Raw genomic sequence first — 24,297 nt, forward strand, 5'->3', positions numbered from 1 at the left:
TACACAGCTGCCTGTAGCTATAGGCAGAGATGGCTATTTGGTATTCAAAGTTACTGGCCAAAAGGGAACAGAGAGAAAGGCTGAGAATCCAGGCCTATCTGAAAGTATTTTATTTTTTGCCAATACGCAGAATTCTGCTCCGTACAACACAGTTGAGAGAGTAAACTTGGCCATAATTGTGAAGTGCTCTCTCTCACCTTACAGACTAAGAAGCTAGTTTCAGTCGTCCTCCTGGTAAGGTAAGTCCTGTAGAAGACACAGTGAGCTGCTCTGGAAAGCACTGGACCACTGGCCCTTGCAATGTCAAATTAGCCTTAGTGAGGACAGCTGATCACTGAACATGGGTCAGGTATGAGCTTTCCTTAACAACCACATGAAGCCAGGAAAAGAAAGGCTCAGAGACATCCAATGGCTTGCTAAAATGTATCTACAATTTGAAGTGCAGACTTGCAGCCTCCAAAACCTCCTGCTTTCTTCTATGTATCCTCTGTGCTGTTGGTAAAAAGACTTCAGTTTCTCCAATGTGTGAACCCTCTAGAGCAGTGGTTCTCAACCTTCCTAACGCTCTGGACCTTTAATGACAAAGTACATATGCCCAAAAGAATATTACTACTTAGTCACACTGTGCTTGGGGAGCAAACTGAGTCCTGCTCTCTGACACCTAGCCAGTTGACCTGAAGAACATAGGTTCAACATGGGTTCATGTGGACCCTGATTGCATACCCCCCCAGGCTATTTTGCATGGCTGTTTGTGGACAGAAACTTCCACGGTAGTGGTTCTCAACCTTTGGGTCTTGACCCCTTTGGGGCTAAACAACCCTTTCACCAGGGTCATCCAAGACCATCAGGAAACACAGATTTTTTTCTTTTTTAATATACTTTTAAAAATATATTTTATTAATTATTCATATTACATCTCAATTGTTATCCCATCTCTTGTATCCTCCCATTCTTCCCTCCCATTTTCCCCTTACTCCCTTCCCCTATGACTGTGACTGAGGGGGACCTCCTCCCCCTGTATATGTTCATAGGGTATCAAGTCTCCAAGAAACACAGATATTTACATTATGATTCATAACAGTAGCACAATTACAGTTGCAAAGTAGCAACAAAAATGATTTTACGGTTGGGGGTGGGGTGGGGGGAGGAAGTCTCCACGACATAAAGAGCTGTATTAAAGGGTCACAGCGTTAGGAAGGTTGAGAACCACTGTTCTAGGATAAGGCATTAAGAGTTGAGAGGAGGAGTTTTCTGGAAGCCCATAGACTGATGAAGACATTGGGGACTCACACTGTGTGAACGCCCTAGGAAGGAGTGCAGTCTCTCCCAGCGCAGCTGCACTTGCTTCAGACTCTGCCAACACTGCCACTTATTCCCACAGCCAGCACCAAGCACCAAGTAAAAGCTCGGCAGCATATGTCCCGATGCGGAGTCCTTAAGGACTAGGGATTTTCGAGCATGGTCCACAAGGAGTGTCCATGGGAAACTCTTCATCTGGCCCTTAAACACACTTTCCACCCTGGGGAAATGACTCACAGTCAATTCTCAAAAGGACCCCAAATCCAAACTCAAAACGTTCCTGTTTCCTGCACTGTCCAGCACCTCTGTGACAGAAAGGACATACATATAGAACGAGTAGTTTGCCTAGATTTTGGCAGAGTAAACTGAGTCCAGGTGACGGTAAACATCCAAGACAGTAGTGCTAAGGGAGGCAGAGCTAGGATTGGCCAGGACACTCAAGTGGGATATCTTTTCCGGCCAATTCCGTGAATGAAGATTAAAGGACGCTCCCACCCCCCATGAGATTAATCCCAGGTGGCAAACATGTTTTAGTGCAATCACAGAAAACCCCAAGTTGCTTGTTATTACAGAAACATGGGTTGCTACCTTACCACACAGGTAGAGGTCACTAACAGAGTATTTTTCTTCTCAAAAAGCTATAACTGCCTCAGCAGTCCCAGCCTGGGTTCTCAGCCTTCTCTACTTCCTCATCTCCTGCTCTCTGCTCATCAGGGTATCCTTATTTCAACCCCCGGGGCTTGAATTCCTTGCCCCAAGGGGCCAGCAGGTTAGGGCTGGGAGAGCTGTGCAACCACTACTCCGTTGCCTCAGGGAGTAAGGGACCGCGGCGGGGGAGGAGGAGGGTGGTGGGGGAGGTGAGGGAGCGCTCAGGTAATTCTGTGTCCCCACTCGGCGCCCAACTGTGCAGCTGTTGAGGCACTGCCCAATTTAGCTGTCATCACCTCCGCTGTCTGAGTCCTTTCCGATCTTCCCGCTATCTCCCCAGCTTTTCTTTTTGAGTCACACCACCTGCAACCCCAGAATCCCACAATCACGCTGCCGAAACTCGCCGCGTCTCAAGCGCACTTGCAGGTATATTTGAAAATCAGCTGAGCGCAGTTGTAAAGCTGAGGTAGGTGGCCAAGCGCTTTGGTTTGTATTAAGCTTCTCTAGAGAGGGACATCAAGGCTTGCCTTCAGGCACGACCACAGCAAGGGATGGGATTTCCTCGCTCCCACGGGAGCTCTGGCTGCTAGCTGGCACTTCCCCAAGCTGTCCACACCAGCAACCGATTGCTCTTCTCCCACAGGCAGCCTCGAACCCCCGGCCTTGGAGAGCGCCCGCCCCGCCCGCGCCGCCCCTGGCCGCGGCGCGCAGCTTAGTCTGCCCCCGGTACTCACTTTTGCTGGGGAGAAAAGTCTGCCATACCAGGTGGTGAGCACTTCCTGCAAAGGACGCGAGCTTTATCACTGCAGGTAAAGCTGTTTCCTGAGCCCTGGGTAAAATCCAGAACGCAGGAGTGGAGCGAGTAAGACGGAACAGGAAGGCAGGGAAAGCCCAGCCTAGAAGACCGGCTTCTGGGGATTTTAGCCTCTGCTCCTAGACACCAGGCGCGTGTCTCTGAGAAGAAGCTCAACTCCGCGGTGCACTTGTTCACTCTTTCTTCAGTAGAGGAGGAGTCAATGTTGCAACATGCATGTTCCTTGCTGGAGGCAAAACAGTCCTTTTTTTTTCCAGCATGCAAAAAAAAAAAAAAAAAAAAAAAGGTCCAGAGCCTGCCAGCTATACAAGGTGACGGAGGTAATAGAGGGGGGTCGGAGGGCAGAGAAGAAGAGGAGGACAAGAAAATTTCTGATTTCTCCCAGATCCGTTTCACATGCTCAGGGAACCATCTTCCATCAAGACTGCACTAGTAAATAGACAAAACAATAATAAAAATGCCCTTTAAGTCGAGTGACCTCAGAGATGATACTTCTCTCAGTAGCCAAGATGAAGCTTGGTGTCAAATTTCTTTCCTTATTTCCCAGCAAGCAATGCTAAGCAGCAGTTTGACAATACTTGAGGGGCTCCAGGGATTCCAATCACACCTTCCCTGAGGAGCAGAGGAGGAGGAAGAGGAGGAGCCAGAGAAAAGTGGGCAAGAGACAGTAAGCAGGGACCCAGGGAGGCTTTGCTTTGTTGGTAGCAGCAAAACTTCCAGGGCTCTACCACTTCAAAATCGTCCAGAAACACCAGCAGCTCAGTAATCCGCGGCTCTGCTGTTTTCCACAGTGCAGAATCTATTGCCTCAAACAGGCTGCAGATCTGACTGCTATTGTATTATGTTTCTGGTGTTAGCCAAATCACTGCTTTTCTCTAGTACCCCTCCCCACTATTCATTTGCAAATGAAATATTCAAATCAAATACTGATAGCTGCTTGAGTCAAATATCTCTAAACAGGTTTGATGCCATTGATTGATATCGCATCTGATTGTTATGTAACTGTGAGTTATCTTGAACAAGCTATTGAAGTTTTTGTTTTGTTTTGTTTTGTTTTGTTTTGTTTTGTTTCTTTTTTGTTGTTTTTAAAAAATCGTTGAAACACTGCCCTTTCTTCTTTTGAGTTGATGGACACTTTGCAATTAGCAAGCAAATCACATTACTGAAAAATCCCGTGATGTTTGGGCATTCCTGCATTAGAAGTGACACCTGCCTGGATTTAATGTCTGCTCATCAATGTCCTGTGTAACTTAAACCATGATCTACACCTGCTTTTCAGAGTAAGTGAGTGTGTATCTGCCATGCACAGGGTGTGCAGTCTTCTAAAAACTAAGGTGTGCTTCTGCTCACAATTATCTTAGGGCGTGCACAATACCTGTTCACTCTCAAAACTAACGAGTATCATCTACAGTGGCAGAACACACACATGCTTAGTGGCCCACTTATATCCCAGTTTTAACTCATTGTTAAGTTGAAGAGGTATTAAGAAAAAAAATGGAATCAAAACACCTGTTGAACACTATAGCCTAGCCTTGTTCTGCCTATCAAATATACTCACTCAGAACATGTATATTTGTGTGTGTGTGTGTATATATATATATATATATATATATATATATATATATATATATATATATATATATATATATATATGAACCTGGGAGAAATTTCTAACACAAAACTTAGCAGGAAGCTTATATAGGTGCGTCATCACATTATTAAAATGTCAAAAAGCATCTTGAACCATCATAACTTGGTGATTATATTTCCATATGACCTTTGAAAGGCCAGAGATTACTCAGTTAACTGTAGTTTTCCTGGTCATTTCTATTTTAACAGATGATGTGAAGGTTTCCTCATGGCTCCCACAGGTCTGGGCTCCTGCTCTACAGCACAGGCGAATGACCAATCCACACATTATTTGGAAGGAAAGTCATGGCTTCCGGCTTTGCCAGGCGGCACATTCACTGTCCACAAGCCACAGGCATTCACAGTGGCGAATCTTCTTGTACCGGCTCTCCCGCGTGCGCTGCGATGATGAAGTCATCTGCGTGCGTGACTCTCCTCTTGGCTTCACGGCTGTATCGCAACCCTCTCCTTCTCTACACGCTGACACCGTTCACCCATTTTCCCGCGTTCTCTTTTTTTCTTAGGTCTGCGTCTGCCTCGTTGTATGGATTCCTCCTTTCTCTTTAGCTCGTTCATCCAGCTGTGTCTTGGACTCCCTATCTGCTCACTGACTCCAAGACCCAGTTCCCCAGTTCAAGATAAGGCAAGAACAGAGGAACTGGCAATGGTTTGGATACTGGTAACCATTTGACTCCTGTGAGCTTCACTTACTGTAAGCCAGGCTCAATAGGGGAAGAGTAATGCAATGGAGTGTGTAAAATACCAGCCATGCTAATAAAAGCCTTACAATATTAAGGTTTTTTGTTGTTTTGTTTTGTTTTCCCTTCCTGTTTCCTAACTATTTTCTTTGTATATTTTTTTTTCTCCCTTCCACAGCTCCCTTACATCTTTCCTGGCCTGGCTGGCTGGCACTTTGGATGAATTTACAACCTAATTTACTCCTTTCTTCATTTGTCAAACTGTAAAGAAAAGCAATCCACGTTCACAGCTTTTTGGATTTACTTTCCTTTGAGTTGGTGATTCTTAGTCTTGGGGGCGGACTAGCAACACCCAAGGAGTAGCCCATGTCACTGCCTGAGCGCCTCTTGAGAATCTTTCCATCCAAGAGGTTCAGGGTGAATTTTCTACTCCTATAAAAACAATCAACTGCACCGTTTAGTTCACTGTTTTGCTCTTTGTCTTCTGCCATGGCTACTGTCAGCTGCTCTCTGGCCAGGGTTCTCTTGGTTTTTCCTCAGCTCTCTGTTTCCTGCATCCTTCCTCTGTGAGCCATGCTTTCTTTTAAGCCCTCCCTGGCGCCCCCCCCCCCCCGTTCCCCGTCCCCAGCCCCCCCCCCCCCCCCCCCCCCCGCATTTCTCTAGTTCCTAGTTTGACAGAGAGAAGGATGAGCATCTGGAAGGATTTGGGAGGAAGGAAGGCAGGGAGGAATGAAGTAATTATAATCTCCCCAAATCACTAAAATCCTTACCCTCCTGGGGATTGAACTAAGGGCACACACTAGGCAAGCACTCCTCGCTGAGCTGAGTGCCCAGATCCATAGCTTGTCTTTCAAAGTTCAGCACAGTTCCCTGGTTGAAGTTGCTGCCTAGAGATCTACCCCAGTGTTGGGGTTTTTTCATTTGTTTGTTTAGTTTAGTTTTTTTTAAAGTTAACTTGCAAGCCTCTCCGACTGTATTCATTTTATTTATGTCTATGAGTGTTTTCCCGACATGTGTAAATGTGTACCATGTGTGTGCCTGGTACTGAAGAGGCCAGGAGAGGGCGCTGGATCCTCTGGACCTGGAGCTACAGATGGCTGTGGGCTGCCATGTGGGTTCTGCAGACAGAACCCAAGTCCTCTGCAAGAGCAACACACACCTTTTTTTTTTTAAACTGCTGAGTCATCTTCCAGTTTTCACTCCAGTGTTTTTAGTGACTGTCTAGTTTTTTTTAAAAATTTATTTCTTCAGTTCCTCTCTTGTTATATTTTTGTAATTAAAAGGTTTTCATTCTCAAAAATATTGATGTGGCTATCATTGTGTACATATAGGGCAGACATGTAGAAATGTCAGAGTTTGGAAAAAAGGGAATGACTGTTAAAATCAGTAATGCTACCAAATTACTCTTGCATCATGTTGTAGGCAAATGTTTTAAATGTAAAATTACTAGGTCATACGGGTAAGGCACTTTAACACATAATGTATTTAATTCTTTAATTTCATGTATGTACACAATGTATTTTGATCATATTACTTGCCCCTAGCTCTTCCTAGATCTATCCCTCCCATCTCCCAACCTTGTGTCTTTTTTCCCCCTCTTCAATGATCCACCAAGTCCAATTTGTTCTGTCCATACAGTCACATACAGTCACAAGTGTGGGACATGGTCTACCTAACAGGAGTCACCCTCTTTCAAAAAAAATGTTTCAGGCATTTAAAATTGTCATATCTACTTTCACATTCCATCACCAACTTCTGATTTACATATTCTTATCCCGCTTCCTTTCTCACATCTCTGCGAGGAGGGGGCCTTATTGATCTAACCTGACCAGGTCAAATCTGATAAGCAAGATAGGCCTATTGTTCTACGTCTCTGTGTCCTCCCTTTTCATGAGCTTGATGAGCCTCTATGACAGGCAGCCTTCTCACTCACTGGCAAATACTAAACGTGGTTTTCTTCTCAAGGGGTTTGTCTTTTTAAAGTCAACTTTTGTTATCTCCTATTAATTATATTAACACTTTACAAAGCACCTGGTACATATTTCTCTTGATTTTTATTACAGACTGACTGCACAAAATTTTTCTTATTTTCACATTGTTGAATCCGTAGATTCTATCTGATAAGGCCCCTGTGTTTCTTTTGTACATAGAACTTAAAAATGTTTATATTTCTTTCCAAGAAAACCTTAATTTATTTTTAAATATATTCTATTTATTTTTAAATATAATTGAAATAAAACGTTTATTTTTTTTGCATTTATGATCAGGAACTCAGCTACTCTTTATTTTAAAAATGCATGTTATTTTTCATTGATTTCTATGGTTACATATGCATAACTTTCCATGTGCTTATAGCTGCTCTGGACACTACACCAGTTTTTCTGCCCTGAATGCAGTATACATTAGTGTTACTATAAAGCTAGTACATTTTAGTGGCCTGTACTGTGAGGGTTCTATCAATCTTTTTACAAATTTTCCTGAAATACTTACTATGATGGTCTGAATGAGGATGCCCCCCCAGGCCTCTTCCAACACCTCCCCCTCCCCCCTCCCCCCTCCCCCCTCCCCCCTACCCCATCCCCCCTCCCCCCTACCCCATCCCCCACCCCCCACCTCCCATCTCCATAGGCTCAGTTGTTTGAGTGCTTACTCACCAGGGACTGGAATTCATGGAAAGGATTAGATGGATCAGGAAGATGGCCTTGATGGGGGAGGTGTGTCATTTGGGGGCAAGATTCGAATTTTCAAAAGCCCATGCCAAGCCCAACCTTTCTGTCTCTCCCTCCTTCCTTCCCTGCTCCTCCTCCTCCTCCCTCTGAGGATCAGGATGTTACTCTCAGCCATTGCTCCAGCATCAAGGGTCACACCATGACGATAATGGACTAAGCTTCTGAAACTGTAAGCTAGGCCCCAGTGGAATGTTTTCTCTTATAATAGGGGAAGATGGTTTGTAAATATGTTTCCTCCTTTTCTGCTATCATCTTAGTTTTTGCTTTCATCATTGTCACCTCTTTCCCTTAAAAGACCCCCAAATGTGCCCCCCCCCCTTTCATCAGTCTGGCCCATGTCAAACACAAATGTAGCCATGTTGAATCTGATGATGTCAGTCCTGCATCAAGATTTGTTTTTCCTTAGTGATATCTACTTCCCACTGAATTCAGTGAAAGCGTCTTTGCGCTTGGTGATCTGGTTAGGCTTCAGAGAGACAGCCATAAATATCTACAGTTTGTTGGAATCTACCAATACACACATCTGCTTACAACTCTCTAGTCAGGTCTCAGTTATCAGACTGCGCGGCTCTTGTCTCTTCCTCACCACTCTGACTCTGAACACACTCCACTTGCTTCTGCTGGTCTGTGCTTGTAAATGGTATCACAGTACACCTGCTGCGCTCTACTTCCAAGGACCATCGTTGGCTGATATGAGTCGACCTGTGTGAACATATCTGGTAAATGATAAACCATGTGTAAATATAAAGCACACTATTACTGTACTGCATTTCTTTCATTCTAAGGAAGTCCACATTGCTGGGAAAGCAATGAGCCTAAGTACAAGCTGCCTTTATGAGCACGGGGAGGCAGATACTTTGCTCCATGGGAACACGCAGGAGGAAGGTGCTAAGAGAGCTGGCCTGCTTACTGATAGGAAGCTATGTCTCCCATGCCCCGGGAGGGAGAAATGAGCATGGCTTTGTTACTCAGTGACTGCAATGTGGTGTCTTCGGGTAATTATGTCGTGAGCTTTTCAATCCTCATGATAGCCCTTGGACCAGTTTCAGTACCATCATGGGAGAGCTTATTAGAAGTACAGGATCAAACCAACCCTCAGCTTCTCAATCAGACTTCCTGTATGATAATATCCCCAGGTATATCAAAGGTACATTAAAGTTTAGAAAAGTGATCTCCAGGGCATATTTCCATTGTCTCAGTGGGAAAGTTCATTTTGAGCACATATTCCAAAGTACATGATCTCACACACACACACACACACACACACACACACACACACACACATCTGTATTAAAATTAATGAAAGTATAGGAATTTGTTTTCAAATTCAAATTTAAAAATCGAAACAGTTTTATGTCTTGATAGCATAAAACCATGTGGCCATCAAAAGTATAAAAGTATAGTTCACTTTTTTTCTATTTTGGTAGTAAAACAGCATGGACAAAGCACTTAGCCGGGTTTAGAGTTCCAGAGGGTTAGACTCCATGCTGGCAGAGTGAAGGCTTGGTGGCAAGAACAGCTGAAAGCTCACCTCTCAGACCACAGCAGGAGGCAGCGAGCAACTGGAAATGCCAAGAGTCTTTTGAAACCTCCAAGCCTGCTCCCAGTGACACACTTTCTAATCCTTCCTGAAGAGTTCCACCAACTGAGGCCCAAACAGTCAAACATACGGGCCCATGGGGACCGTTCTCCTTCAAGCCACACTAAGGAATGTCAAAAAATTCATGACAATAATAACGTTCAGTATGTTTTATATTCAGACACTGATGTAAACTTATGGTCCCACGTTGTACATTTTCAGTTCTTAGCTTTAAGATTTGTTATAGCTGAAACTTACACTGCAGAACAAGTTGTTTGCAACATTCTCCCCTTGGTCCCACTGACACTTATTCACTTTTCTCTAAGGCTCACATTTATTAGTGTTCATTCATATACTGTAGGATTTATACTTTATAGTATACAGTTCTAGAAGCTTTGAAAAAAAAAAGGTTCTATAACTTTTGCAACTAGATGTAGCAGTGTCATCATCTCCTGCTCCACAGGTTTCTCCTGTTCCTTTGTTGTCACCATTCCTTACAGCCCGTTAGGGTCTTTGTCTCCCTCCCAATGTCATCCCCCCATCACTTCCCCCTTTACTTTATAGTTTGGGAATTATATACATAGCACAATTTCATTCTGGCTCCTTTCATTTAGCATCATGCATTTAAAGTTTTGTTAATTGGCAACATGCAGAGTACAAGTGTACGTGGTGTGCTCAGCCATAAACGGTACCCTAGCTTACCTGCCCCGCCTCCCACACTTACGGGGCTGCCACAGAAGAGGAGGGGCAAAGCCTGTAAAAGCCAGAGGTGGGGAAGAAGACTAGGGTGAAAAACAGTCTCTTTTGGATACAACATAGACACTAAACTCAAAATGGCTGTTGTTGCCTGCACAAGAGCCGCACCAGGTCAATCCAGTCAACAAGTCACAGTGAAAAGAGCCCTTAGCTCTAGCTGAGCATCTATTGGGCCCCAAGCCCAAGCTGAGGAGCTCTTGACAGCTCCTGGCTGCTGAGTGTGGGGAAGGATCAGTTTTCTTTTTTTTTTTTTTTAAATTAAGATTTTATTTTATTTTTATGTTTGTGAATGTGTGTCTACAGGTGCACACAGAGGCCAAAAGAGTACCTCAGATCCCCTGGAGCTGGAGTTTCAAACAAATATGAATTGTTCAACACAGATTCTGGGATTCAAACTCTGGTCCTATGCAAGGGCAGCAAGGGCTCTTAACCACTGAGCCATCTGCCCAGGTTCCGGAGTCATTTTCCGTTAAGGATATTAACTCTGGTGAGTCAATCATGCTCTAATAGATGGCCTCACATCCATGAGTATGTATGTATGTATGTATGTATGTATGTATGTATGTATGTATACACACACACACACACAACATAATGTGGACTAAGCAGGTTATAAAAATAAAGGAAAGAGGAGACATGGATTTGCGAGGGAGTAAAAGGGTAGGAGTGGATCTGTGAAGTGTTGGGGGAGGGGTGGGAAATGAATATGCTCAAAATGCATTATCTATGCATGAAAATCTGAAAAATTTATAAAATATTACATTTTTTAAAAGTTTCGAATTTGGGGAAAATGTATCTTTGCAAAAAAGAAACAGATAATGCGTTTAAACCCAACAATTCTTCACTGCTTTTCTGTAGAAGAAACAGGAACTTTCCATATGGTTACAGACATGCTCATCCTTACTTGATTAAGACATGTCGGTAGAATTCATATTTCAAAGGCCTCACTTTATGAAACAAGGTGCTGGAAACATAAATGGCAGACCAGCAGGTAGAGACACTGTGGCACACCCTGGACTTCCTGAACTCCCCTGTATTCTGCTCCAGCTTGTGTGATTTGTGGCAAGCTAACTTAACTCCGTGTTTCCCCACTTAGTGAAAAAATCCACCTGTACAACATTACATTATTTTTTCTCTTCTTTATATTGGATCATACTGTACAGAAAGGCGTCTGTCTCCCTCTTGCAGAGCTCTGCTTTACTGTTGTGATTGTTGTAATCATACAATGGTATCACACAGGTGGGCACTAAAATGCAGCTTCCCAGCCCCCAGTGGAACTACTGCTTTGGCTCCAAGGAATTGCTTTTTTTATTTTCCTCTACAGGAGAGACTCATTTGAAGAACTGTTAGAACATGTAAAAACTGCATAGGCTTAATTTCACAGAGTTAGGCTTGATTTAATGCGTGCGGGAATTGCATTTAATTAGTTGCCTCAGTACAAGAAGCCGAACACTTGCTAGACAGGCAGTGGTCCTGTGCCTTGTCACTCCAAGTGTGCTCTGAAAGTACCAGCATCACTTTAGAGTTTGTTAGAAAGGAGAAGCCTTGGACCTCTGCAGCATCGAGTGTTAACAAGATTCCTGGATGGTTCACATATGCATAAAAGTTTCGGTAAATCCTGCTTCAGCTAGAGAGCCTAACCTCAGGTGTTCATAGTGTAAGTCTTCTTCTTTAAGTGTGCACTGGCGCCTGGAAAGATGTATTCATATTATATGCTTGGATAGGATGACAATGCAGTTTCTGCTTTTCAGATGATGAAACTGCAATCATTATATGAATGGGAACGTGCTGTCAGGTAAACTTCTAATTGAGTTTGTTATGTATTTAATTTGCATGAATTATCATGTATTATATATGCACATTAATGTTAAAACGTGTTTTATATAAATAACATTATTTATTTTGTCTGTAGATAATTTATAAAAGGCACTATCACTTTACATAGTATTATATACACAGTTTTTGAATGTTTTAAAAATTCACTTTACATCCTGATTGTATGCCTCCCTTCCCTCCTCCAGGCCCCCCTCCCTCTGTCATCCTACCTTCCCCTTTAAGCTAGTCCTCAGAAAGAGGGAGCCCTCCTCCCCTATCATCTGACCCCAGCCTATCAAGTCTCCTCTTGACTGCCTGCATCCTCTTCCTCTGTTGGCCTGGCAAGGCCGCACTACCAAGGGGAAATGACCAAGAGTGGGCACAAGCGTGCATGTCAGTGGGAGCCCCTACTCTCCACATTATAGGACCCATAAGGAGACTCGCTGCCTATCAACTACATCTGAGTAGGGGGGGTTCTAAGTCCTCACCATGCATCGTCTTTGGCTGGTGCATCACCCCTTGCCCCCCAAGCCCCAAGCCCAGGCCCAGATTTGTTTGTTTTATTGGTCTTCTTGTGGAGCTTCTGCCTCCTCCAGGTAACTTCTATCCCCTCAACTCTTCCATAAGACTCCCTGGCTCCACCTCAAAGTTTGGCTGTGAGTCTCAGTATTGACTTCAATGCCCCACTGGATGGAGTCTTTCAGAGGACCTCTTATAAGTGAATATATACCATGCGTTCCTTTCTAGGTCTGGGTTACCTCACTCAGTTTCTAGTTCCATCTATTTGCCTGCAAATGTCAAGATTTCCTTCTTTTTAATAGCTGAGTAGTATTCCACTGTGTAAATGTACCCCAGTTTCTTTATCCATTCTTTGATTGAGGGACATCTAGGTCGTTTCCAGATTCTGGCTATTGCAAATAAAGCTGTTATGGACGTAGTTGAGCAAATGTCCTTTCAGATATCTTTCAGATATCTGCCCAGGAGTTATATGGGTAGGCCTTTGAGGTAGCACTATTCCCAATTTTCTGAGTAAGCGCCAGATTGATTTCCAAAGCAGTTGCACAAGTTTGCACTCCCATCAGCAATGGGGGAGTGTTCTACTTTCTCCACATCCTCACCAGCAAGTGCTGTCACTTGGGTTTTTGATATTAGCCATTCTGACTCATGTAAGATGGTTGTGATAAGAGCACCTAACATAGGATCTACCCTTTTTACAAAACTTTAATATATCATGTAGTACTTAAATAGCAGCATTGTATACTATGTCTCCATCTTATGTAACTGAACCTTCATATCTGTTGAATGAAATTTACATTTATCTCCTTCCCCCATCCTCTGGAAATACAAATCTAAACCACAGTGAATCAACTCATATCTGTTACATGGCTTTCATTTCCTCGATAACTGATCATGTTATGATGTCCCCTTTGAAAAAATGTTTATAATAGTCCTTTGATGATGATGATGACGATTTTCTTCAGGCAGTGTCTTTCTAGATAGCTCAGGATAGCCTTAAACAATGATATGTACTTAGAAATAAAACAAAGCATAGAAAGACTATAAAATAACTACAGAGTTAAGTGATGGGATCATGATGGGTCTCTACCATGATAGCCCTTATTTAGGATTACAGTCGAATCATATCATCACGGAGGCCCATCTTAATTGGAATCTCAAACAAGGGCTATTATGGTAACCAGCTTTCCATTACTGTGACAAAATATTTGAGAGAAATTGATGGGAGTAGATATTTATTTTGATTTTGGTATCTAAGGTGTTAACTCCTGGTCACTGACCCTATTGCTTTGGGCTTATGGCATCACAGGGTATCGTGCCAAAAATGCCTAACAGCTGAGCCTGTCTATGTACTTCATGGGGGCTCGAAAATACAGTGAGAAAGGAAGGACATGATCCCCATATCCCCTTCAAGGGCACACCTACAGCAAGCTCCTTCCACAAGGCCCTACTGTCTAAAGTCCCAACTTCCCTGTTGTCACTATGGGCCTTGTGAGATGTTCAAGATCCAAACTGGAAAAACTGCACAGCCTTTTCTTCTGGAAGAGAGTGTTGATCAGAGGGACACAAACTTATCTTAATTTTGAATGCGTCATTGTGGCCCTGCTACGACCAACAATGACCCTCCTCTCTCATCCTCCTCAGTATTTTTTTCCTCAGAGATGTTTTTGCCTTATGAAGTCTTCCTGAAGGCTCACTTTCATGATGAGATCTTCCAGCGTGTGGACTGGAGCCCTTTGCTTCTCCTTCCTCCAGCCTCCAGTTCCTCAAGGTAGAAGGAAAATGCTACACAAAGGAAGCTTTCATTATAGAATAGTTTTCATCAACGCAACAGCCTCAGGCGACAAGGACCATGGCTGGAGGCTACGGCTTCCTTCCTTGTTGAAGATGAAGACTTGCTGGGACTTGTCTCCACCAGGGCCCAAAATAGGAGACTTAGGTTGGGTTTCAGTCCTCTCTTGAGCAAGGCTGCCCTTCTGCTAGTGGTCAAGTCCTGTCTGAACTCTATCAACCAGCAACACTGGGAGGACAGAGTGCTGGAGTCAGACAAGCCACTCTGAGTGACTAGTCTCTGCTGGTTATGTGTAATGGGAAAATCAGTAACCCGTGAGTTTCATATAGGACATAGGAACTATAAACGTACTTATCTCATAGAACTACTTTGGTTAATTAGTGAGACAATGATGTAGTTTCAGTCAAAATAGCACTGGGCATGCAGAAACTTACGGACACATGTCACTGTGACCAAGTCAGTCCTTTGCATTGTATCTAATTGCTTGACATCTTATCTCTGGGGAATATCCCAAAGACCAGATGGCATTTTGTGTGTACTGTGTGTTCTGTGACCAAGTTAATTCAATGACTCCTAACTTGCATTTAAAAAGGGAGTGAGAAATAGAAAGACATTATAAACCACGAAGTGAGAGTGTTTCTTTAACCTTTACACTTCAATTAGTTAATATATTTAATCTTATTAAAATAAGATAATATATATTATTCTTTTGCTGAATACTGAAATCAAGCATACTTTACTATAAGTTTTAATACTTGACAATTTCTAAGCCATTTGATCATTTTAGAGCCTATGAGACCAAGGTCCAGAGGATGGAATGGTGCTCCAAAGTCACTATAGTGGACCCTAGGAAGGCTCACCCCACCAAATCACAGCTTTTCTTCTAAGCCAGGAGCTCCCAGACAAACACTGGCAATTTCACTGAAGAGACACAAGTGCCATTTAGTATTCCTTGGATAAAAAAGAAGCCAGATCCTCTGTACACATCCAGGAAGTCATGCTTCAAGTCCCTGAGGCCCTGTAGTCCTGTGGAAGGTTCATCAATGCCATCTAATTGCCATCTCCCTGGGTCCTGTTCTATGGGTCAAGACTCGGATTGTTTTGGCATCTCTCTGTCACAGGAAACACAAGCATGAAATGCCAGCTATCCTCAGGACAGTCCTAAGCTTCTAAAAAATAACCAGCAATGCCAGGGAATCTTGTTGAATGAAAAACTAAAATTATTATCTTCATCATTTATTTTCTCCTATTTGTAAACAAGAACTTGTCCAGAGGCAGCCTCTTTTCTATTAGCCTCTTCTTCGTCCTTTCTTACATGGGTCACAGGGCCACGATTTTAAGAGAGTAGTGCTTCAGACCGTTGACACCTTTCCATATTCTTTCTGTGACCCATAAAAATGTGTGCAGTGGTTTCCATGCATATGCAGCACCTTTTACCACCTAGTCTTTGCTGGAATTTTCTGAATCTGCATTCAAGATCAGCTGCAAAGGAGAGTGTACTCCATGGCATCTCAAGGTAAAGCGTGGCTGTGGGTGAGGAAACACAAAACCCCAGGGAGCCTGGGGAGATCCAGTGGACAGGTATCAAATAGGGAGCCATGCAAAGGTGAAGATACCCTCTCTGCAGGGCTGTTCTCTTCATTTATTCTGAAGTCCATGGACTTCAAGGTTCATGGTTAGGACAAAGAAGAGGAGAAAGGGCTAGGGGTGTGGAGGGGAGGAAATGAGAAACACAGGAATTTATTCTTACTTACTTGTTTGGTTTGTTGGCTTTCGAACCAGTAACACAGATCCAATGCACCACACACAGGAGTTTTTGGTCCTGCCTTCTGTTTACATCAATTCCAGCATGCATCATATGGTTTCCTCTAACTTAAGGTTTAGGAGGCAGGGATGGGGAGGAGGGGAGGTGCCCTCAGGGGCAATCATACTCCATTTTGGAGCATCACTGGCAACTTAGGGATGGGACCAGAAAGGACCAGGGCTACACAATGAGCATTTTGTCTACTGCTCTTCTGCCTTTAGGAAAAATTTTTGTAAATGGGAATGGAGCTTCATTTTAGGTAACATAGGGAGCACCCAACAAGTTGTTTCCTAGTGGGGTAAGAGAAGCTGTGCACAGAGGAGCTGAGCACACCTAAGAGGCATGGAAGGCCAGGCAAGACACCTATTCTTCTCAAAAGTTCCCAGCTACTGATGACTTCCTGGGTGTTTTTTTCCCCAGAGCTCTCTCCCAGCTGTGCACTCCTCTGATTGGCTGGCCTTAACCCTTGTTCCATATTGCAGGACCAGGGAGAGTATAGTCTCATTCTCGTCTACATTTCTAGTGAAAGAGACCATCTGGTTGGATGAAAGACCGGCTTCCCCCTTGGCCTCTTTACCTTATTATTTTCCTCCTATTGACTAATAATGCAAGCATAGGTCAGGCAATTCACAGAAATCGGTGTGCCAGGGCTTCTGGAGCGGAAAAAGCATGAATGCCAAAGGAAACACAATGCGCTCCACTTGGACCTAAAGGACAACAAGGTTGCTCATTGTGTGTGTGACAAAACAGACCTTCGCATTATCCACAGAGACCCAGGAGACTCATCCTGAATTATACTTGTGTTTCCATAGTATTACAACCACCTTCTCTCATGTAACATGGACACTGGGTTCAGCATTTACTGCTATGATATGAAGTGGGAATTCTTTCTTCACTAGACTCAGTTGGCTTGTCTTCCTTAGGTCAAATAGCCTAAGGACGATTGCGTGACGATCATGAGAGTTAAAAACAATTATTTCGAGACAATATCTCAAAAGGCTGGCTTCAAACTCCCTACATAGCTGACACTTGTCTTGAACTCCTGAATCTTCTTCATCCATCTCCTAAGCACTGGGTTTAGAGTGTCAGCCATTATGACTAGATCTTAGTCAGTGGATTATATATTGTGTTGTGAAGCTGAGCTGTTCTCACTGTTGTTCTGGGCTTACCTTTATCCTGAATGTCTCCCTTGAGTGTAGAGCTTCATAACATTAAATTGCTAATACTTCTGTTGTACTTTAGATCAGTCATGCAGTTTTGATGTCAGGGTCTCATGTAATCATCTTTATTGGGCATACACAGAGGTCGTACAATGGTGCCTTCAGCATTATGGAATAGAATTAATTGATGTTTACTTATTTGGGACCAAATATTTAAAATCAGGAAGTGTCATCGTAAAGCTTGTATCTCAGAAAACACTCTCTGTTTACTCTGTTTAGGCTGCTATAACCAAATATTAGAAGGCATAAGTTACGATCAAATTTTATTGCTTACTGTTGTGAAGAATAGGTAGTCCAAAGTCAAAGGTACCAATAGATTTGTCCTCTGGAAAGGGTCAGTCACTTTGAATGACACTGTTGGACTCCTTGGCCCTTTGAGGTGAGCTCTCTAATCCTGTGCCTGGCAGTCAAGCTCTCATGAAGTAGTAAACTCCCAGAGGCTCCTCCTCATAATCTATCATGGCAAGTAATAGCTTTCAACCTACGCATTTCAGGGGTGTGTGTGACAGAGGACAGCACCTGAAGGCTGATGACGTTAGTCACTAGTCCCTCTTGATGACAATCCTCCTGTTGTGTGCTAATTGTCTTTTCCAGATCACCCTTATACTCCTAGATTTTTTCCCTACCCAAAACACGGCATTAAATGTTAGTTTAGGCACTGGGAAGTTTTCTTTTAACCTAGAAAATATTTTTTTCTGCACTCAAGTTACTAAAGAAGGTGATAAAATGTAAGGTAAAAGGGTTGAGCCTGTGCTTTAGGTGCACACGTGGAGAAATTCCAGTTCTTGGAAGGAAGACAGAGGAATCTCCTCATAATACTAGTTGCCTCCCCGCTTCCAGTTGCTACTGTGGGACCGTGGTTTGTCCTGTTTCAGAAGCCTCTTCATACACCTTGGAAGCCACCGCTTGCCATCGCTCATTATGTAGCCCACCTCCAGTCCTTTCTTGATTGCTTTTACAGTACCACAAGGAAAAGAAGAGGCCGGCTGAATGGAGAACTCAGCATGGTCATCAGCAAAAGACAACAATGAAGTAGAGATGCTGTAGCTGGGATCTGGAGTCCTCAACCCCGAGATGTTCATGCGCTGAAACTGCAACCAACCGCAAATGCAGCAACGTCCAGAGATGCTGTCTAGTGCTCCCACTTCACCTCCGTTACTGTGATAAAACACTCTGAACCTAGGAACTTAGGAAGCAAAGAGCTTCTTAATCTTCCATGTTTTGGAAGTCAAGCAGTAGCTTGAAACAGAAACCATGGAGTACTTCTTGGTAGCTTGTTCCTTGCAGACTCATGCTTTGCTTGATTTCTTATGTAATCCAGGGTTGACCTTCTTACCACATGATTTCTGGTCCAGATGAGGTGGGAAGATTTGCTCTGCCACTGTTTCCCCGTCACAGTGTCTACCCTCATCACGGGCCTATACGGAGGGACGACAAGAGGATGTGGGTAGACACCTCTGAAACTGTGAGTGGAAATCGATCTCTCACGTTCAATTCCTCAAACATCTCCTCACAGAGACAGAGAATAGAGCAATAGAATAAACATATATTCTTTTGGCTCACTGCTGACTAGTTACAGAATAAATTATGTGGTGAAAAGTCGTAGCATGGGGACATTCTTTATGTTTCTTACCCAGATGGTAATTCCAAGTTGGCATTATTTTCCTGCCAAATAACCTTAAAACTTACAAGGTACCCAAGATGGTGACTCTGAGTGCCTTTGATGTGTGTATAAACATCCTATCAGGAACAATGGGAAATTTCTCAGGACCAGAAGCCAGCTCAGGGTATGTGAGATTTCTGATATACCTTTCTTCTACTGACAATAAACCAACCGGAGACATCAGGTTAGCATCCAGATAGACTGTCAGTAAAGAGAAGGTGGGACTTGCAGTAAATGTCTCCTAAACACTAAAGTTTGGAGAGAGCTTCATGAGTCCCAGGGTGCTGAGTACAGTACCTGAATGCAGCAAGCCCCTGGGGAATTCTAAACCCTCGTTGCCACTTACACCAGTGAATAGGAATAAGGCACCCGAATGGGTTGAGATAGCCTATGGGCTCCCTTTCCTGTGTCAGAATCGGGTGATTCATCCAGAAGGGGCCAGGAGAGAGCCACACTGCGGAGGGGTTTTATGAGGTAAGCTGTAAAAAAATTAATCCTGGAGGCGGGAAGGGAGGAATGTCGTTTTCTTAGAATCTCAAGGTAGAAATTAATGTACTTAGAGTTTAGAATGGGAGTTGTTTTTCAACAAATTATTCTCAAGTCAGCATGCGAGTAATATGGACTGCGGAAAAATCAAGAAGTAGATATTTAAAGCAGAGTGTTTTCTGTATTGAATAAGGGAGAGAAACCCACTCAAGTGAACAAGTACCCGTGTGTGCACACACGTCAGTTATTTAACAAATGCCACGTTGGCTTCATCCCTTACCCTGGGAACTTATCCTGAATTATTTAAGCTGTGTGGACATTACAAGATTAGATCCCCAAATGCGTTTTCAGTCAGCATCTAAGATTGCAGGCCTCCCTCCGCACAGTGACACAGGGGCTACTTCATAGCTGACTAAGTGTATTACTTAACAAACATGGTGTTAGTTATTTTCTCACCTCCATGGCCAAGCATGTGAAGAAACAACTTAAAGGAGGAAGGATCCATTTTGTTTCATAGGTGAGGATCCAGTCTGTCATGGCAGGGGAGACACAGTGGCTGAGTGGCGTGTCGGGTGGATCAGGAATGAAAGAAAGGGAGAGCTGCTTCTCAGCTGGCTTCACTTTTATTCAGTCCAAGACTATACCTCACAATACAAGCCGCCTCCATTCATGGAGATCTTGCTTCTTTAGTTAAGCCTTTCTGGAAACCCTCAAAGGCATGCACAGAAATGTCTCCTAGGTGACTCCAAATCCAGAGAGTCATCGTCACAGCTCTGATTTCCAGACTGACTCAAAACTATCTGTAGAAACGTGTGTAGGTGGGTTTTACCCAAGACCATGATTGAGTGAGAAACTTGTTTTGCATTGGGATGTCACATTTTAACAATGGATATGAAACATAATGCCCTATGTGTCACTGGAACAATTGTCTTGCCTTCCACGACAGTGATACTTTTGATGAGTTTCTGTCAGTGGTCTTGTATGTTATTTTTCAACCTCTATATGTGTCCTCTGTTAGTGCTGATAGGAAGACGTCATGAAGAACACAGGCTCTGAAGCCAGGGAGTTTCCAGTTGAATCCCAGCTTCATTTACAAGCTGCTAGAATGGTATCCAGCACACAGAAATCATTGGTTTTCCATTGTTAGTAGTAGAAAATATACTCCAATTTTTTGGTGGGTCAGGAAGGCTGATTTTAAATGATTTCTGTTACTCTAGTGATAAATGATAAGAATATAATTTATTCTCAATTTAATATAATAATAATCACTAAAGTATCATATACTGAGTGTCAAGATACAATGTTGAAGCTGCTAATTTATGTACACAGTACTCAATATTTTAGCTATATCCACATTAAAATGGAAAGATCATAAGCTAGTAAATTGTCATGCTTAAATGTATCACCCGCTAATAGGAAAAGCAGAATTTATATTTTTATGGACCTGGCAATAAAAGTATCTTGATGTGTCACCCACACTGCCACTTCCAAGCAGTTCTGAATATATCACATGTCTCTGAGCTGTAAACTTCTTACCTGTTAAGTGGTGATAATAATAACCATCTTAGAGACATGTTTCTAAGCTGTTTCCCTTTTGTAGTGCCCAGCAAGCCTTTTAAGCATACTCTCCAGGAGAACAAGACAAACACTCATCTACTTGCCCTCACCAGCGGCTGCTGGCCATTTAGTTAGATTACTAAAAGTTATTGAACACTAATAGTCTTCCTCATGTTAAGCCCGGCACAATTACTTAATCACGTAGCCGGAGCCAGGTAACTCTATCCTTATTCTATGCTTCTATGAGATGTATATTCTCTCTGGATGATACATAGATGTGTACTTTAGAGGTTGAAGGCTTTGGAATACTTACATTAATTTATAGGAGTTATGGTGTATTTATTTTATTACTGTCATTTAAAAGTTAGCAACCATTTAGAGAGGAGGCAACCCACCATTGTGGAGAAAGTACGCACTATGGAGTGAATGCTGTAGGGCTTTGGCATCAAGAAAGCCATCTGATACTTGTACACCTAAATTTTCTCTCTTTGTGAGAAGGGAAATAGCACTGTCTGAAATGGGGCTTCTCAGTAATGTTTCTGCACTCTCCTCCCACTCCCCCCTCCACACTTCTTCCCCCCCCCCCCATTCTTTCAAGTCCTTCTTCTCTCCTATCTGCTGTTCTCCCTTCTTGATTCATGTGCCTGTGCATGGTATGAGTTAAGATCAGGGCCACTAAAATGTTTTTGAATATGCTTTAGGTAAAGCAATCTTTGCCCACTTCTTTTAATGACTTGGGAAGTGCTACGCCCATGTTCACTGTATTAGAAGTACCAATGTTTCTATATAGTAATGCTGTATCTCCAGAAAACTATGTCCATTAGAAATAGGAACAGCTTGCATCCTTTTTACAAGAACAGATTGCTCTCTGTTCCACCATGTGGCAAAAGGTGAACGTGGCCAACCCTGTGGTAATGGGGAAACAGTGTGGTAGATATTGTTGCATCAGATGTGTGCATGGCTGAGAAACTATGCACAAAAAGTGATGTGACCTCTCTACAGCATCATGACCCATAAAAAGCTCTAATCCCCTTTGCTGCTCGCATAGCTTTATTGAAAGCCACCTTGTCACATGTGTTTGAGAACCAAAGCATGCATCTTTTAATTGTGATCTTCTGGTAGTTTCTAAAAGCATTTACTTTTGTTTTCCCTCAATCGAGCATATGTTAAAAGACACTCACATCCTAATTCCCTGAAGTAGTTACTCAAAGCTGTTGTAATATTTTAATCCCTATAGCAAACCTGAGTGAAATATGATTTAGCTGGATGCTGAACTAAATAGATAGCAGTTAACCAAGTATTTCAAAATTACAGAGTGGCCCACACAGAGCTGTGGCACATAAGAAAGTGTGTATATGGACCTAGAAACCCAACACGATGAAATCCTAATAGATCAGCAGGTCCTTTTTGGAACAATGTGCAGCTGTGTATTAATGGGACAGGTTAGGGAAGTGAGGATCAACTACAGGAAAGACAGGAGTCAAGAAAGACGATATATTTGAATATTTCATATTCTTTAAGCTTTAAGAATAAGAAGAACACAGACCGGCTGTTTGGCAATGGTTGGCAATTGTTCTTAGTCTAAAAGTGGCTAGAACTTTGTTCCCTATATTTCATAAAATACTTTGAGATTAGTGTTCCTTTAATATCTGCAGACATGGCAGTACCTGCCTGTAAACTTTGGTACCTAGGAGGCAGAGACAGGAGGATTGCAAGTTTAAAGTCAACCTGGAACACACAATGAATTCTAAATCAGCTTTGACTACATATCAGGACTTTGCACAAAAAATAATAAGTGAATAAAATCAGAAAACAGATCCAAACTAGATGTTCATCTTCTGAGACATTTCCTTGTTTCACTTGTCAGGGAATATTTAAATGAGGAGGGTTTGTGATCAATTGAACCTTGTGGTTCGTTCTTCATTTGAAGGAACATTCTGCATAGCTAAAACCAAGTCTTTAAAATTATCCAGAAAACTCAAGAGTATTCTCCCAACAAAATAACATAGAGAGAAAGGGTTCTTGGGAGAGTGGTTGGAGGATGTTGTCATTACATGTCCTAAAAGACCTTCTGTGCCTACCATGAATTCATTTTGATCCCTTTCACTTTGGAACCCTGGTTTCCAGGAGCTTGACAGAAGATGAAACCACTCCACCCAAGGCTTGAACTGAGTCACAGATGTGCAAGCGCCTACAGAGTGCTTGGCAAGGGAGATGCTATCTAATTGCAGTGAAACTGTGCAAAGGGCAGAGCTGGAGTCAGAAAGCAAGAGAGGGAAAGTCTGCCCAGGATGGCTTAAGGGCACATCCTTGTCAAAGATCCCTTAGCAAGATTGGTGTGAGTCTTAGTCAAGTAAAGGCAATCCAAGTCCTTTAAGAGCCTGTATCTTCCCTGATCTATGTTTGCCTGTTCTGGTAATGTTCATCATATTTTCCAGATGGGAAGAAATGCTGAGGGCAGGGGTTTCTTCCTTCATATTGTCTGCCTGTTTTGTCTGTCAGTCAGTTCAGAACAGCTTACGGAAGGATATGGCTGCTTCTTTCATACACAAATCTGTAGTTCTCTTAACATTTACAACCAGTGTGACTTGCCCCCTTTAGGTTTTGTTTTCTTTGTAATTATGTGTCCATGTGTATGTGTCTGGGTGTGAGTGCAGTGCCTGTGGAGGTCAGAGGAGAACATTGCCTCCCCAGGGCTAGAGTTAAACAGCAGTTGTAAACTGCCTCATGTGTGTGTTACGAGCCAAACTTGGGTTCTTTATACTAACCATCTGCCTTTTAGTTGCTGAGACATCTCTCCAGTCTCCATGATAAGCCTTTGGAAATTTCAGCTAAAGTGTACAGTGACACTTCTGTCTGCACATGCAGGCTAGACCCAGGAAGCACAAGCTCTGGCTCCCATAGCTCGGGAACTCCAGTTTGGAAAAGGGGTACAAGTAACTGTGAAGAGAATTCTAAACCAAATTAAATCTTAGTATTATAACACAAGTGAAGAGACAGCATCTTATATAAAAACCACATATGTGTGCTGAATGTACACAGTACTTACACTCACCTGCACCAAGTGATTGTGTGAACAAGAAAGCAAGCCCTGTTAGTTTATACCAGTTTACAACTGGAGATTGCAGTTTAAGTAGATATTCTACAAAATTCCTGCTTCTTGAGGTTGAGTGAGAGTGCTGTTTAGGGGCTTTATATATTTTTCAATGACATGGAAATATTTTAAAACCCTGAGAAGAGAAATTCTGCTGCATGATATTATGGTAATCTTAAAGTACTCTTTCCCAAACCC

At 42.8% G+C, this 24,297-nt stretch overlaps 1 protein-coding gene and 1 long non-coding RNA gene across 2 annotated transcripts in view; one reads left to right on the forward strand and one right to left on the reverse strand.

Annotated features, from left to right (window-relative positions):
* The window catches only part of PRLR (prolactin receptor), a 175,682-nt gene extending 172,776 nt beyond the window's left edge, over nucleotides 1-2,906 (reverse strand). The window contains exon 1 of the mRNA XM_084783712.1: nucleotides 2,682-2,906. The gene's annotated coding sequence lies outside the window, so the exon portion shown is untranslated. The remainder of the gene's footprint in view (nucleotides 1-2,681) is intronic.
* LOC311598570 lies at nucleotides 2,677-4,860 on the forward strand. Its single transcript, XR_014779581.1, has 3 exons — nucleotides 2,677-2,756; nucleotides 3,886-4,041; nucleotides 4,601-4,860. It is a non-coding gene; the product is annotated as an uncharacterized lncRNA (long non-coding RNA).
* The last annotated feature ends 19,437 nt before the right edge of the window (nucleotides 4,861-24,297 follow it).

The sequence above is a fragment of the Acomys minous genome, assembly GCF_964271855.1.
Source record: "Acomys minous genome assembly, chromosome: 5".
NCBI classification, from domain to species: Eukaryota; Metazoa; Chordata; class Mammalia; order Rodentia; family Muridae; genus Acomys; species Acomys minous.